Raw genomic sequence first — 17,106 nt, 5'->3', positions numbered from 1 at the left:
CACGAAAATATTGTCAGAAATATTATTTTATCATTTTAAATTATTTATGGTCACAAATATCCCTATACACCATGTAAATATGTCATACACTTACTACTTTAGAAAATACCCTAAACCTTCCAAATAATCACCTACTTATAATAAAAACTTACACTTAACCCCCCCCCCCTTCTCAAATTTTCGGCCCACATATGGGACCCACCCATAATCATCACTAAATCCCAATGAAATATTCCTTTTTAATGTGATTGGACCTCCTTATGTGTTGATCTTGCCAAGAAATATCCATGATGACACTAGGTTGGGCTATAAGATTCATCTCATCATTTCATCTTCTCTACAAGTTCACTCCACCATTTTATCACTCTCTCTCCCTCCCTCTTGGCTGCCCATATCCGCCACCACCACCATCACACCAACACTCACTCATTTGATTCACTATCAAGTCCAAAACAAGTGTTAGAAGGAGTCTTGTGAAGCTTGGAGCTTGGGATCTTGAAGATACATCACCCCTTGCATTCTCACGCCATTTTCATCATCATTTTCTGTTCACAAGTTCATCCCTAGCCCTTGTGCTAGTTGTAAGTCTTCGATTTAACTCTTGAATCACTTCTAAGTCGATTGTTCGAAACATTGTTGTTTGAAGCTTAAAATAAGAACACAAAGAGAAAGTGAACAAGGAACCTAAACACAAACTTATATAATGATAAAATCTGGGTGAATTATGTTGGCATAAGTATGCATGTTGTTTGATCATTAATTTCCTGATAAACCCGTTGTTAGAACAATCGTTTATGCGTTTTTAGTCACTTCTACAATGTAAACAGCTTGCTGAGTTGAATTTCCAGCCAACTTCAACAGTGTGACACCCCAGGAAAACCAGTGAACGATGTAACTTACCCAGCTTCCTCAGTGAGTGCGTACCAAATTTCGGGACGAAATTTCTTTTAAGTTGGGGATAATGTGACAACTCAAATTTCCAAAATTTCTATTTCGTATTTATTGCACGATCATGTATTGATTGCCATGAAGTTATTTATGGTTTGATTGTTTGGTTGTATTTGTGAAACTTGTCAAATGTGTGAACTTGTTAGTGTGAAACACAAAGATCCTTCGAAGGATAGGTCCAACCTTCGAAGGATCACGAAACATGACTTACAGATCGAAGGATCACGAAAGATAACCTTCGATTCGAAGGATCAACTTTCGGTTCGAAGGATCACGAAACATATCCTTCGACCAAGGACTCTATCCTTCGAACAAAGATAGGATCCTTCGACATCTTTCGGCCCAGTCTTTCTAATGGGCTTGGCCCATTCCTGTGATACGTTTTATATACGTGAATGCATGTAAGTCGACAGTTATTTCAAAAACCCTAGTTCCATTGTGTGTGTGTGACGGCATAGCAGACCCATTCTCTGTTCGAAGATCTCGTTCCGTAATCCAGATTTTCCGGTTAGTGTGTGATGTTGTTTATGTTAATAGATGATGCTTTGAGTGTATATGACTTCATGATTTATCAATTGTCTTGCAATATGTTGTTTGTATGTTAACCGGATATGTATGTTAATCGGATATGGATGTTAATCGGATGTGTATGTTAATCGGATCTGTTGTGATGATGTTAAATGATAATGTTTTGTGGATCGGCTGTGATATTATGCAATTCGGAAATTTTTATTGTTCATGGAACCGGAACATAATATGATTAAGTGTTATTATTGTTCATGTGGTTAAATTAGGGTTCATGAGGTTTAATATGAAACTCCCTGTTTGATCGATTCTGAGGTAACCGAATACTTGAATTTGTGTTAATTGATAATCACGAATAAACTTGGAAACTTGGAGTAAACGTAACTGATATTTATCGAAAGATACTTGTCCTTCGAACCATAGTAGTGTTGACCGAAGGATAGCATTGACCGAACCATAGTAGTGTTGACCGAAGGATAGCATTGACCGAAACATAGTTATGTTGACCGAAAGATAACAGCGTGGTCGAAAGATGACATTTGGTTCGAAACATAACAATTGGTCCGAAAGATAACTGTTGTGTCGAAAGATAACAGTTGGGTCGAAAGATAATGGGGGGTTATAAACATACTTTGAATGATGGAATGTATGCTTGATTTATTTGGCATGCCATGCTTGGTGATGAATGTTAACATTTGTATTCGTGTACACTAGCTGATGATTAAATGTGAAATGATACGTGTTGTGCCGATATGCAAACTGACTGTTATGTGATACATGATTGATGCATGATATTGGCTATCAAGCACTATGTGACATTAGATTGCATGCGTATCATTGCGAACATGAACTGATTTGTTATACGTGCATACAATAGGACGTGATTAATTACTTGTGAGTGCATAACCTAGCATACCGAGCAAACCAAGGTGAGTTCACACTCCTACTAAGGCATGGGATTCCCGGGTCGTGGGAATGGGTTAAAGGTTATCATTGACTAAGAACGTATATATGCTTTTCCTAGACTATCACCTATCATGGTCCTCGGATGTCAGGACGGTTCCGTAGGTTGGGATAACACCTACGTGGTCACATGCCAATTACTGCCTCGGATGTCAGGCACGCACGTAAAACCTACGTGTACGCATTACTTACTTCTATCCTCGGTTATGAAGGATACGTGCGTAAAACCTACGCACACCCCATACGCGCTACTGTTCTCGGACGAAGAACAGGGATAATACGAATAGTCTAGTGGTCACATAACATGGGAAGCCCCCACCTGTATAACTTACTATTGGCCCTGTAGAGCCACCCGTTACTTACTGTTACGCATTTACTTACTGTGAACTCGCTCAACTAGTTTGTTGATCATTCTGTTACATGCCTTGCAGATCGTTAGGTACTTGGAGCTTGCACTGGAGAAGCGGGTCGTTGTGGGCAAGGATCGTGGTTTCTACGTTGAACTATTATGACATTTAAAACTATTAACTATTGTTGGTTTATTTACTATGCTTCCGCTACACTTTGAAACTATGGTTATGTTTTGAACACCTATCGTATTGAATGGATGGTTTACATTTATTTTACTTAATATTAATTACATGTTCAATATGATTGGTGGCTTGATCCTGGTCAGTCACGCTCCCAAGCGGTGGTACTCCGCGTGTGGATTTTGGGGGTGTGACATATTGGTATCAGAGCCATTGGTTATAGAGAACTTGGTTTTAATATGGAAAAACGTTTTTATTAAAACCAGACTATAACCAGAACAGTGCTCTCAACGATCCACAACGACGCTTCGCTCCACGTGCAAGACTCAACTTCCTAGGTACTAAGGTTTATGTTTATTGCCTACATGCTAGAATTTGCATAGAACTTTGCTCATAGTATGCCTACATTACCTTGCTCACAACTTGTCATTGCATGAGAATACTTATGTGCTTACACTCTTCTGTCATCGCACTATTCGCGAACCTTTCTCACTTATGTTGCCTTTGATGTGAAGATCAATGGCCGCACGAATTAACATGACTCAAGCCCAGCTAGAGGCTCTCGTTGCTGCGGCAGTTGCAGCCGCCCAAGCAGGTAGTATACCCTGCAGTATAGACACTAGGATCTTTAGATCCTACATTAATTCTCGTACTTAACTTTGCCCTATTCGTACACAATAGGTCAACCCGCTCAGCAACAACCTGGGTGCACCTTCAAGAATTTCATGGATTGTCGTCCTAGCTCGTTCAGTGGCACGGAGGGAGCAGTTGGACTCCTCCACTGGTTTGAAAAGCTCGAGTCGGTTTTCGAAATGTGTGAATGCCCTGAGGCTCGCAGGGTGAAGTTCGCCACTGGCACACTTGAAGGGATTGCGCTCACTTGGTGGAACGCACAAGTGCAGATCTTAGGGTTGGCAGCTGCTAACGCCACACCCTGGAATGATTTCAAAGAACTGATCAAGAGGGAATACTGCACTAGAGAAGACATTCACAAGTTGGAGGACGAGTTGTATAACTTGAAAATGGTTGGTTCGGAAATCGAAGCTTACACCAAGAGATCAAATGAGTTGGCTGTGTTATGTCCAACTATGGTGGACCCTCCATACAAGCGTATTGAGTTGTATCTCAAAGGTTTGGCACCAGAAATACAGAGCCACGTTACCTCGGCTAACCTCAACAACATCCAGGAAATCCAGCGTCTCGCTCATCGCATCACCGATCAGGCAGTGGATCAGAATAAACTGCCTAAGCGCGTCAGCGCTACTGCTACAGTCACTCCTTCAGCTACTCCCGTTACCCTCAGTGACAACAAGAGGAAATGGGAGGGGGATTCAAGCAAAGCATCAATTTCGGTTCAGTCCCAGAATCAGCAGCGAAAGACTGGCAACTATCAAAGCCCTAACCAGCAGTCGTCAGGTAGCCACAGGCAGGGTGGATACCGAGGAAACCTTCCAAAGTGTAACAACTGCAACAGGCACCACAACGGCCAGTGTAATAAGGGCCGTTGTCAAAGATGCCTCAAGATGGGTCACGAGGCCAAAGACTGTAGAAGCCCTCGTCCTGCGAATCAGGATCAGCAGCAGCCACCGGCACAGCAGAATCAGCAACAGGGCAACAAGGGGTGCTATAATTGTGGTGCTGAAGGTAACATCAAGAGACACTGCCCTCAGCTAAACAGGAACCAGAACAACAACAACAATCAGGGCAACGGGAACAATAACAACAATAACGGGGGAAACAACAACAACAACGGCAACGAAGCTCGGGGTCGTGCTTTTGTGCTAGGTCGGGGTGACGCAGTGAATGATCCCAATGTGGTTATGGGTAAGTTTCTTCTCGACAATATTTATGTTACTGTCTTATTTGATTCGGGTGCTGATACAAGCTATATGTCATTGAAAATGAGTAAATTATTAAAACGTACACCAACACCCCTAGACACCAAACACGTCGTAGAACTAGCCAATGGTAAAAGTGTAGAAGCCGCACAGGTAGTCAAGGGTTGTAGTATTGTTCTAGCGGGTCAGACTTTCTCGATTGATCTCATACCCATAGTTTTGGGTAGTTTCGACGTCGTCATCGGTATGGATTGGTTATCCCAACATCACGCGGAGATCTTATGCAAAGAAAAAGTTATTCGTATTCCTCGCTCCAGTCAAGAACCTCTCGAAGTACAAGGTGACAAGAGTGGTGCTGTGGTTGGCATCATCTCTTTCTTAAAGGCGCATAAATGTTTACGAAAGGGACATACTGCCATTCTGGCACTTGTCACTGACGCATCAGCAAAGGAAAAGAAGCTGGAGGATATACCAGTTGTGCGTGATTTTCCTCAAGTGTTTCCTGAAGATTTACCTGGTTTACCTCCTCATCGTCAAGTCGAGTTTCAGATTGAGTTAGCTCCTGGAGCAGCACCAATAGCCCGCGCACCGTATCGTTTAGCTCCAACCGAACTGGAAGAACTGTCGAAGCAGCTACAAGAGCTCTTGGAAAAGGGCTTTATTCGTCCAAGCTCTTCGCCTTGGGGAGCTCCAGTGTTATTTGTGAAGAAGAAAGACGGTACGTTCAGGATGTGCATCGACTACCGCGAACTCAATAAGGTGACGGTGAAGAACCGTTATCCTCTTCCGCGCATAGATGACCTATTCGACCAGTTGCAAGGGTCGTGTTACTATTCCAAGATTGATTTAAGGTCAGGGTATCATCAGCTGAGAGTCCGGGATGAGGACGTCTCCAAAACCGCTTTCAGAACTCGCTACGGTCATTACGAGTTTCTTGTCATGCCATTCGGGCTTACGAACGCGCCTGCAGTCTTCATGGATCTTATGAACAGGGTGTGCAAACCTTATCTTGATAAGTTTGTTATCGTTTTCATCGACGACATTTTGATTTACTCCAAGAGTCAGGAGGAGCACGAGCAGCACTTACGTCTTATCTTGGAACTTCTTCGAAAAGAGCAATTGTACGCAAAGTTTTCAAAATGCGACTTCTGGCTTCGTGAAGTCCACTTCTTAGGCCATGTGGTGAACAAGGATGGGATTCATGTCGATCCATCCAAGGTTGATTCGATCAGAAACTGGCCAGCACCACGTACACCGACAGAAATACGCCAATTCTTGGGTTTGGCGGGTTACTACAGGCGATTTATTAAAGACTTCTCAAAGATCGCGCAACCACTTACCATGCTAACACAGAAAGGTGTCGTTTACAGATGGGGTAATACGCAAGAGACCGCTTTTCAGTACTTAAAGGATAGGCTTTGCAGCGCACCTATTCTCTCATTGCCAGAGGGCACGGATGACTTCGTGGTTTATTGTGACGCATCGATACAGGGGCTTGGTTGTGTATTGATGCAGCGGGATAAAGTTATTGCCTACGCTTCGCGGCAACTCAAGGTTCATGAACGGAACTACACGACGCACGATTTAGAGCTGGGAGCTGTTGTTTTCGCGCTTAAGATATGGCGACACTACCTGTACGGTACCAAGTGCACGATTTACACCGATCACAGGAGTCTCGAGCATATTCTTAAGCAAAAGGATTTGAATATGCGTCAACGGAGATGGGTTGAACTTCTAAACGACTATGAATGCGCCATCAAGTATCATCCAGGCAAGGCCAATGTTGTGGCTGATGCCCTCAGTCGGAAAGACACTCTACCTAAGCGCGTGCGAGCGCTACAGCTTACTATTCAGTCCAGTCTTCCTGCACAGATACGAGCTGCTCAGTTAGAAGCACTGAAACCCGAAAACGTCAAAGCTGAAGCCTTACGCGGCTCAAGGCAACGCATGGAACAAAAGGAAGACAGCGCCTACTATGTAACGGGGCGTATTTGGGTCCCACTTTATGGCGGTTTACGCGAACTTGTAATGGATGAAGCTCACAAGTCTCGCTATTCGGTACATCCCGGGTCGGATAAAATGTACCACGACATCAGCACTACTTATTGGTGGCCTAGTATGAAGGCTCACATCGCTACGTACGTTGGAAAATGCTTAACCTGTGCGAGAGTCAAGGTTGAATATCAGAAACCAGCTGGTCTACTTCAGCAGCCTAAGATACCGCAATGGAAATGGGAAGAAATTTCCATGGATTTTGTTACAGGTCTACCTAGATCTCAGCGTGGGAACGATACAATATGGGTCATAGTTGATCGACTCACCAAGTCTGCACACTTCCTGCCGATCAAGGAAACGGACAAGTTCTCCACTCTCGCAGACGTCTATCTTAAAGAAGTTGTTTCGAGGCACGGAGTGCCCACCTCTATTATTTCGGATTGCGATGCACGATTCACGTCAGAGCTTTGGCAAGCGATGCACAAATCCTTCGGCTCACGTTTAGACATGAGCACAGCATACCATCCTCAGACGGATGGGCAGTCTGAGCGAACTATCCAAACTCTAGAAGACATGCTTCGAGCGTGCGTTATCGATTTCGGCAACGGCTGGGAAAAGCACCTCCCTTTAGTGGAGTTTTCATACAATAACAGTTACCACACCAGCATTCAAGCCGCTCCATTTGAGGCATTGTACGGACGTAAATGCCGGTCACCTCTCTGTTGGGCAGAGGTGGGGGATAGTCAAATTACGGGTCCAGAGATTGTAGTGGACGCCACAGAAAAGATTGCGCAGATACGACAACGCATGGCGGCAGCACGCGACCGTCAGAAAGCCTACGCGGACAAGCGTAGAAAGCCATTGGAATTTGAGGTCGGGGACCGGGTTTTATTGAAAGTTTCACCCTGGAAGGGTGTGGTTCGATTTGGTAAACGAGGCAAACTGAATCCGCGGTACGTCGGACCATTCGAAATCTTAGAAAAGATTGGCAAAGTAGCCTACAGATTAAACCTACCAGCTGAACTCGGTGGAGTTCACAATGTATTTCACGTGTCGAATCTGAAGAAATGCCTATCAGATGAGACCCTTATAGTTCCTTTTAAGGAACTCACTATCGACGAGCGGTTGCAGTTCGTCGAGGAACCAGTTGAAATCACGGACCGGGATGTTAAGGTCCTCAAACACAAGAGAATCCCTCTTGTTCGAGTTCGTTGGAACTCCCAGCGTGGCCCAGAGTATACCTGGGAACGCGAAGACCAGATGAAAGAAAAGTACCCCCAGCTATTCGAAACCAATGCATCCACTTCTGAGGCTGAAGCTACTACTACTGAATTTCGGGACGAAATTCCAAATCAACGGGGGGATGATGTGACACCCCAGGAAAACCAGTGAACGATGTAACTTACCCAGCTTCCTCAGTGAGTGCGTACCAAATTTCGGGACGAAATTTCTTTTAAGTTGGGGATAATGTGACAACTCAAATTTCCAAAATTTCTATTTCGTATTTATTGCACGATCATGTATTGATTGCCATGAAGTTATTTATGGTTTGATTGTTTGGTTGTATTTGTGAAACTTGTCAAATGTGTGAACTTGTTAGTGTGAAACACAAAGATCCTTCGAAGGATAGGTCCAACCTTCGAAGTATCACGAAACATGACTTACAGATCGAAGGATCACGAAAGATAACCTTCGATTCGAAGGATCAACTTTCGGTTCGAAGGATCACGAAACATATCCTTCGACCAAGGACTCTATCCTTCGAACAAAGATAGGATCCTTCGACATCTTTCGGCCCAGTCTTTCTAATGGGCTTGGCCCATTCCTGTGATACGTTTTATATACGTGAATGCATGTAAGTCGACAGTTATTTCAAAAACCCTAGTTCCATTGTGTGTGTGTGACGGCATAGCAGACCCATTCTCTGTTCGAAGATCTCGTTCCGTAATCCAGATTTTCCGGTTAGTGTGTGATGTTGTTTATGTTAATAGATGATGCTTTGAGTGTATATGACTTCATGATTTATCAATTGTCTTGCAATATGTTGTTTGTATGTTAACCGGATATGTATGTTAATCGGATATGGATGTTAATCGGATGTGTATGTTAATCGGATCTGTTGTGATGATGTTAAATGATAATGTTTTGTGGATCGGCTGTGATATTATGCAATTCGGAAATTTTTATTGTTCATGGAACCGGAACATAATATGATTAAGTGTTATTATTGTTCATGTGGTTAAATTAGGGTTCATGAGGTTTAATATGAAACTCCCTGTTTGATCGATTCTGAGGTAACCGAATACTTGAATTTGTGTTAATTGATAATCACGAATAAACTTGGAAACTTGGAGTAAACGTAACTGATATTTATCGAAAGATACTTGTTAGTCGAAACATAGTTGTTGTGACCGAAAGATACTTGTCCTTCGAACCATAGTAGTGTTGACCGAAGGATAGCATTGACCGAACCATAGTAGTGTTGACCGAAGGATAGCATTGACCGAAACATAGTTATGTTGACCGAAAGATAACAGCGTGGTCGAAAGATGACATTTGGTTCGAAACATAACAATTGGTCCGAAAGATAACTGTTGTGTCGAAAGATAACAGTTGGGTCGAAAGATAATGGGGGGTTATAAACATACTTTGAATGATGGAATGTATGCTTGATTTATTTGGCATGCCATGCTTGGTGATGAATGTTAACATTTGTATTCGTGTACACTAGCTGATGATTAAATGTGAAATGATACGTGTTGTGCCGATATGCAAACTGACTGTTATGTGATACATGATTGATGCATGATATTGGCTATCAAGCACTATGTGACATTAGATTGCATGCGTATCATTGCGAACATGAACTGATTTGTTATACGTGCATACAATAGGACGTGATTAATTACTTGTGAGTGCATAACCTAGCATACCGAGCAAACCAAGGTGAGTTCACACTCCTACTAAGGCATGGGATTCCCGGGTCGTGGGAATGGGTTAAAGGTTATCATTGACTAAGAACGTATATATGCTTTTCCTAGACTATCACCTATCATGGTCCTCGGATGTCAGGACGGTTCCGTAGGTTGGGATAACACCTACGTGGTCACATGCCAATTACTGCCTCGGATGTCAGGCACGCACGTAAAACCTACGTGTACGCATTACTTACTTCTATCCTCGGTTATGAAGGATACGTGCGTAAAACCTACGCACACCCCATACGCGCTACTGTTCTCGGACGAAGAACAGGGATAATACGAATAGTCTAGTGGTCACATAACATGGGAAGCCCCCACCTGTATAACTTACTATTGGCCCTGTAGAGCCACCCGTTACTTACTGTTACGCATTTACTTACTGTGAACTCGCTCAACTAGTTTGTTGATCATTCTGTTACATGCCTTGCAGATCGTTAGGTACTTGGAGCTTGCACTGGAGAAGCGGGTCGTTGTGGGCAAGGATCGTGGTTTCTACGTTGAACTATTATGACATTTAAAACTATTAACTATTGTTGGTTTATTTACTATGCTTCCGCTACACTTTGAAACTATGGTTATGTTTTGAACACCTATCGTATTGAATGGATGGTTTACATTTATTTTACTTAATATTAATTACATGTTCAATATGATTGGTGGCTTGATCCTGGTCAGTCACGCTCCCAAGCGGTGGTACTCCGCGTGTGGATTTTGGGGGTGTGACAAACAGGCTGTAACAGGACCATTTTTAATCGAAAAACGGATTTTCTGAAGCCTAAAATGTGCATTTTGGAATAAACAAATGGCACTGGAATTGTAATTTTTCGAGACCGTTTACTATTTTTAAAAGACTGTTTTTGGACAGCAGCTCAAGCTGCATTTTTACTGCAGAAAAAGCGTGTTGTTTTCGGAGTCATAACCTGAAACCTGAGTAGAATCAACTCATGGAATTTTTACAGGAGATGGTCACCTTGTCAGGATGATCCTCCAACTGGAATATCGTCAATCGGACTTACGGTTAATTTTTAGTGAATTATTCCGTAAACTGCAATCAGAAAGTAACAAATCTGATTGCAGTCGAGAAAATGATTTTTTATAAAATATGGGTAACGAACTGGACTCTGATATTTTTACATAATAAATATTGGAACATATAGAACCTTCTGTAAAAATTTGAGAAATTTTGGAAAAGGATAACTATTTTATAAAAATCCTCGAAAACAGTCCAGTTTTGGGTGATTAAGCTGAAATAAAGTAAGTAATGCTTTGTATGTCTATATGTCGGTTTGATTATTGAAAATGAACTACGGGATATACGTAAAAGAAAATGATATGCTATGAAGCATGGACACCCCTATTTACAAAGGATACTATGGCGAAATTTTCCAAAAAAAAATCCTAACACTTAGTAAATATTTTCGGGACAAGCGTTACTAGTATATTCTAGACTATGTTTTTCAAGCATAAAACTCGCCATAATTTTTATAACGAAATACAGAATATCGGGGGTTGGTTTTATACAGGAATATTGTTAAATATGTATTCTCTAAAATGAGACTTAAAAATATAATCCCAATATGAACAGACACATGTAAAATATCCCATCCTTGGGAAGGAAATACGAATACACAAGCATGAGGAGTATTCTTACTAAAATATTAAAGACACTTTAAAACGTAACTCAAAGGCACTAATCAATACTAAGACAAGGCACGACCCATTCGTCTAATAGACGTTAGACCATTGTAGGTAGTCGTGTTTGCTGAGGAGATTTGGGTTACGTGTACCGAAGACGCAATACTGTGAGTTCATGTCCCCCTTTTCTCTTAACTATTTTCTGTTTTATACTTCGGGGGTGAAATACATGTTACAATTTTTACAGACAATTACAGACACTTTTATACATGGTATGATTAGCTAAGGAATTTACTGTTAGATCACGTGAATGGATAGGCTATTATCGTAAGACCATTAATCCTTGTATAAGGACCAAGAGGCATGAGTGATAGATCTATTGGGTGTTGCGAGCCCCACATATGGGCCTGCGTGTGGCTGCATGTGGTGACTATGTCGTTCCACCGGAAGGACCGGTATGAAGTACGCGTTACAGGTTTGAGTGCTTCCTAGGCCATATCACTTATTAATGTATTAGCTACACATTAATTGATCTGTTTTTCCTTATTGCTACATACCAAGGACATACATTTATACAGACATATTTCACAATCTATACAGACACACATTAACGATTTATACAGACTCACATACACATGAACTCGCTCAACTTTTGTTGATGTTTTCCAAACTACATGTATTTCAGGAAATTAAGTATGGATCTGGCGGGCGTTGGAATTTCAAGTCATGTTAAGTACAAAGATGTCATCCATGGTTTTTGGGTTTGGCCAGTGTGTCTTAATCCTGGACGAGACACGTCTTCCAAACTTGGATTACAACTATTATCTTTCAAGAGTCCTTAGCAAACTTTTACACAATTCATCTGGTTTGTAAAACTTAAATTTTGAAGTCTACGTTTTAGACAATGTTGTTATGTTTTAAACTTATTTTATGGATGGCAAATCTTTGGTATTATCATATAGATTGTTTGATATGGTTAAATGCAATGATAACAAGTAAGTCACCCCATAATCACGCTTCCGCAAAAGACAGGGTGTGACACATTGAAAGGGGTCCACATATACCAATGACTGAAATATCAGCTATTCCAGCAACTGACCAATCACCTGCTATCCCTGCCTCCCGAGCTCCCAAAAGTGAAATACTTTGGAGTGAGGAAGACAAGGAAAAGGTGGCAGGGGATGAGAGGGCAAAGTCACTCTTAATAATGGCCATCCCCAATGACATATTTTCACAAGTTGATGCATGTGCATCAGCTAAGGAAATATGGGATCAGTTGGAAAATCTTTGTGAAGGAGGAGAATGGATGAGAAGAAACAAGAGAACAAACAATGTTTCCTCATATGAGAGGTTTAAAAGTTTACCCAATGAAAGATTAAATGATACATATCAAAGATTTACAAAACTTTTAAACGAGCTAAAGAAATTTGGTATAACAAAGTCAAAGGATGAAAGAATCATAAAATTTCTTGATGCTTTACCTAGAGAATGGAGAAGTCTGACCATGACTTTGTCCTCAACCTTAGAACTTGGAAACATGAGTCTTCATGACTTATACAGCATCTTGATCCCCAGAGAGGAAGAAATATTTGAAGAAACCATTCAAAGAGGGGGATCTTTAGCTCTAATCTCAAACTCATAAAGACCAACACCAACCAATGATCCATAATCATCAAACAGCCAAAGTTTTGAAATTTCTGATACTTCATCAGATTTTTCAGCTTTTGCTGAAGCAATAGCACTGCTCACCAAAACATTTGAGCATAGGTTGAGGGGAGGAGGCCAGAGATACCAGAGAAGTGACAGAGGGAGGATGGATGGAAGATCTAATGAAGAAGTTAGATCTTAGGATAAAGGGAAGGCGAAGGTTGTGTGTTATAAGTACAAACAAAGAGGCCCTTATGCATCTGAATGCAAGAACCAGAAGCTGAAAGATGTTGCTTATTATGAGAAGAAGCTGGAAGAAGCTAAGAAGCAGCAGTAACAAGTCAGCTTAATTGCAGGGACAGATACATGGCTATCTGATGATTCTTCTGATGAAGAAGAAGAAGAAATGGTCAATTTCTGCCTCATGGCACTTTCTGATGACATACCAGAAACTTTAGGACAACAGCTAAATTTAGATAATCTTGATCTTGAACACAAGCTAAATGAACTCATGTCAGATTTTCTAAATCTGCAAGTTAAACATCAATCAGATGGTAAAAAATCTGAGGAGTTGCAAAGGAACATGAACAAAATTGTTCTTGAAAACCAATTACTAATAGAAGAAAGTTTAGATCAAAGAGCTAAAATTGAGTTCTATGAAAATGAAAGAAAAGATTTGTACAAGAAAATCAATGATAAAGAAATTAATGTAAGAGGTTTTCAACAAGCCAAAGAATTCATAAATTTCATTGAGTCCACACCAAAGAACAAAGGAGAGGGTTTGGGATATGTAAGAACAAGTAACAGCAAACCCACTGTCTTTGTAAAAGCAACTCAACAGATTTCTGATAAATTCACATCAGAATCTGACTCTGAAACTTGTAAGTCAACCTGTTCTGAATACTCTTTTGATAAACCCAACTTTGAACAAAAAAGAAGTGAATGCAAACAAGAGTTTGTAAAAACTCCAGAAGCAGTTCACTCATCTTTTCAAAACTATCCCATCATTCCATCACAAGAAAGTATATCAGAAATTTCTGATGAATCTTGTATATGTGTTGACATACTGAAGCTTGTTCAACACCATCTCCAAAAGAAAAATAAAAAATCTGTTTATGGCTCAGCATATAACAGAAATTCTGATGAAAGGCCATTAAGAAGAAATAATCGGATTAAAATCTCATCAGAAAGAGTACCCAAGCATGCCTGGGTACCAAAAACCCTCCAATTCTTCCATTTCAGGACCATCATGTGCAGCAGATCTGGTACTGCGATTCAGGAAGCTCCAAGCACATGACTGTGGACAGGAGCTTACTCAGCGACTTTGTTTCAAAGCTGGGTAAATTGGTAAATTTTGGAAATGGAGTGAAAGGGAGGATCATGGGATACGGATGTATAAGGTATGGATGTTTGACCATTGAGAAAGTAGCCTACATTGAAGGCTTAAAGTATAATCTACTAAGTTGTGGTCAATTCTGTGACAAAGGTTTTCAGGTAACCTTTTTACTAGAAAAATGCTTGCTGATAGGTATGGATGATAACAAAATCTATTTAAGTGGAAAAAGAATAAGACAAACAATATGCTATTTTGATTTCAAAGAAGAAAATGAACATCCAAAATTATGTTTATTTTCAAAAATCAACAAAGGAAATAGTTGGTTGTGGCATAAAAGACAGGCCCACTTAAATTTCAAAAACCTAAGCAAATTAACAAGCAAGGGTCTGGTAAAATGATTACCTTTTATATCCTCAAAGAAGGATAAAATTTGTGATGCTTGTGAGATTGGAAAATCAAAAAGAAGCACACACAAGTCAATTTCTGAGTCTTCTATTACACAAAATTTAGAACTTTTACACATGGATTTGTGTGGACCCATAAGTACAGAAAGTTTTTCTGGAAAGAAATACATACTAGTAATAGTTGAAGATTTTTCCAGATATACATGGGTTGAATTTTTAAGAAAGAAAAGTGAAACACCTGATCTGATCATTAATTTTATCAAGAAAATTAAAAATCTGTTAAAACTAACAGTCGGAAGGATCGGATCAGACAATGGGACAGAGTTTAAAAATTCAAAAGTTGAGAGCCTTCTTGTGAGTAAAGGAATCTCTCATGATTTTTCTGCTCCCAGAACACCTCAACAGAATGGGGTTGTTGAAAGAAAGAATAGAATCTTAGTAGAAGCTGCCAGAATAATGCTTGCGTATGCTAAAATGCCCACTCATTTTTGGGCAGAAGTAATAGCAAATGCATGTTTTACTCAAAACAGAACCCTGATCAACAAAAGGCTAAACAAAACACCTTACAACATTATAAATGGAAGGATTCCAAGTGTAAAATTTTTACATACATTTGGCTGTAGATGTTTTGTTTTTAATGATTTTGAAAGCCTTGAAAAATTTGATAGAAAGGCAGAAAAAGGTATTTTTCTTGGTTATTCTTTTTCCTTAAAAGCTTATAGAATTTTTATTCTTAACACAAGGACAATCAGAGAAAGTCAGTATGTTTCATTTGATGACTCATCAGAAACAGAAGTTTCTGATGAATACTTGAAAGAAATAATTTTTTCTGACAAACAAGAAAATTAGGAACATCTCTTTTAAACGATAACTGAAGATTTCTTAGAACATGATAAATCTCTCACATACAAATCAACAGATATTTCATGTACTAACCCTGTAGAACAAGTGAGTAGTACATCAGAAAATCAAAATTTTGATACACTACACATAAATGAGGCAACTGTTCAGGGGGAAACTTCAAGTCCATCAGAACCAACAACTTTTCATAACAAGTTAAGATGGATCAAAGGACATGTTCTTTCTGACATCATTGGCAATCCAGCTGATGGTGTGAGAACAAGATCTGCAACTGCACATGAGTGTGCATTTGCTGGGTTCTTAAGCAAGATAGAACCCAAGTCTGTCAAAGAAGCTCTGGTTGACTCAGACTGGATTCAAGCTATGCAAGAAGAGCTTGATCAGTTTGAAAAGAGCAGGGTATGGGATCTAGTACCCAAGCCTAAGGACTAATCTGTCATAGGCTCAAAATGGGTATTCAGGAATAAATCTGATGAGAATGGCATAATCTTTGGGAACAAAGCAAGGTTAGTGGTCAAAGGTTATTGTTAACAAGAAGGTATTGATTATGATGAAACTTTTGCACCAGTAGCTAGATTAGAAGCCGTAAGAATTTTTCTTGCTTATGCTGCATCCAAGGATTTCAAAGTTTATCAAATGGATGTAAAATCAGCTTTCCTGAATGGTAAAATTGAGGAAGAAGTTTATGTGCAGCAACCAGAAGGCTTTGTTGATCCAAAATTTCAAAATCATGTTTACAGACTAAACAAAGCCTTGTATGGGTTGAAGCAAGCTCCTAGAGCCTGGTATGAAACATTATCAAACTTCTTACTAAATTCTGGGTTTACTAAAGGTACTATTGACACCACACGTTTCCTAAAAACACACAAAGGTCATACCTTGTTGGTCCAAATATATGTTGATGATATTATTTTTGGATCAACAAATGAAAAATTTTGTAAAAAGTTTCAAAAGTTGATGACCAGCCACTTTGAAATGAGTATGATGGGTGAGTTAACCTTTTTCCTAGGGTTACAAGTTCAACAAAGAATTGATGGAATATTTTTGAGTCAATCAAAATGTGTGAAAACAATTCTACAAAAAATACTCACTTTAAAATTGCTCTGTTTCAAAAACTCCCATGGCAACAGGGAACAAATTAGATTCTGATAAAGATGGAATAAGTGTAGATATTAAAACCTATAGGGGGATGATAGGATCATTGTTGTATTTAACTGCAAGCAGACCAGATATTATGTTTGCAACATGTTTTCTGGCCATATATCAATGTGATCCTAAAGAATCCCACCTAAAAGCTGTAAAAAGGGTTTTCAAATATCTAAAAGGCACATCAGAACTTGGTCTCTAGTATCCAAAGGATACAAACCTTGAATTAATTACATATACAGATGCAGATTATGCAGGGTGCGAGATTGACAGGAAAAGCACATCTGGTGCTTATCA

The sequence above is a fragment of the Helianthus annuus genome, chromosome 12 (genome assembly GCF_002127325.2).
Source record: "Helianthus annuus cultivar XRQ/B chromosome 12, HanXRQr2.0-SUNRISE, whole genome shotgun sequence".
Taxonomy (NCBI): Eukaryota; Viridiplantae; Streptophyta; class Magnoliopsida; order Asterales; family Asteraceae; genus Helianthus; species Helianthus annuus.
This window is presented reverse-complemented; position numbering follows the sequence as displayed.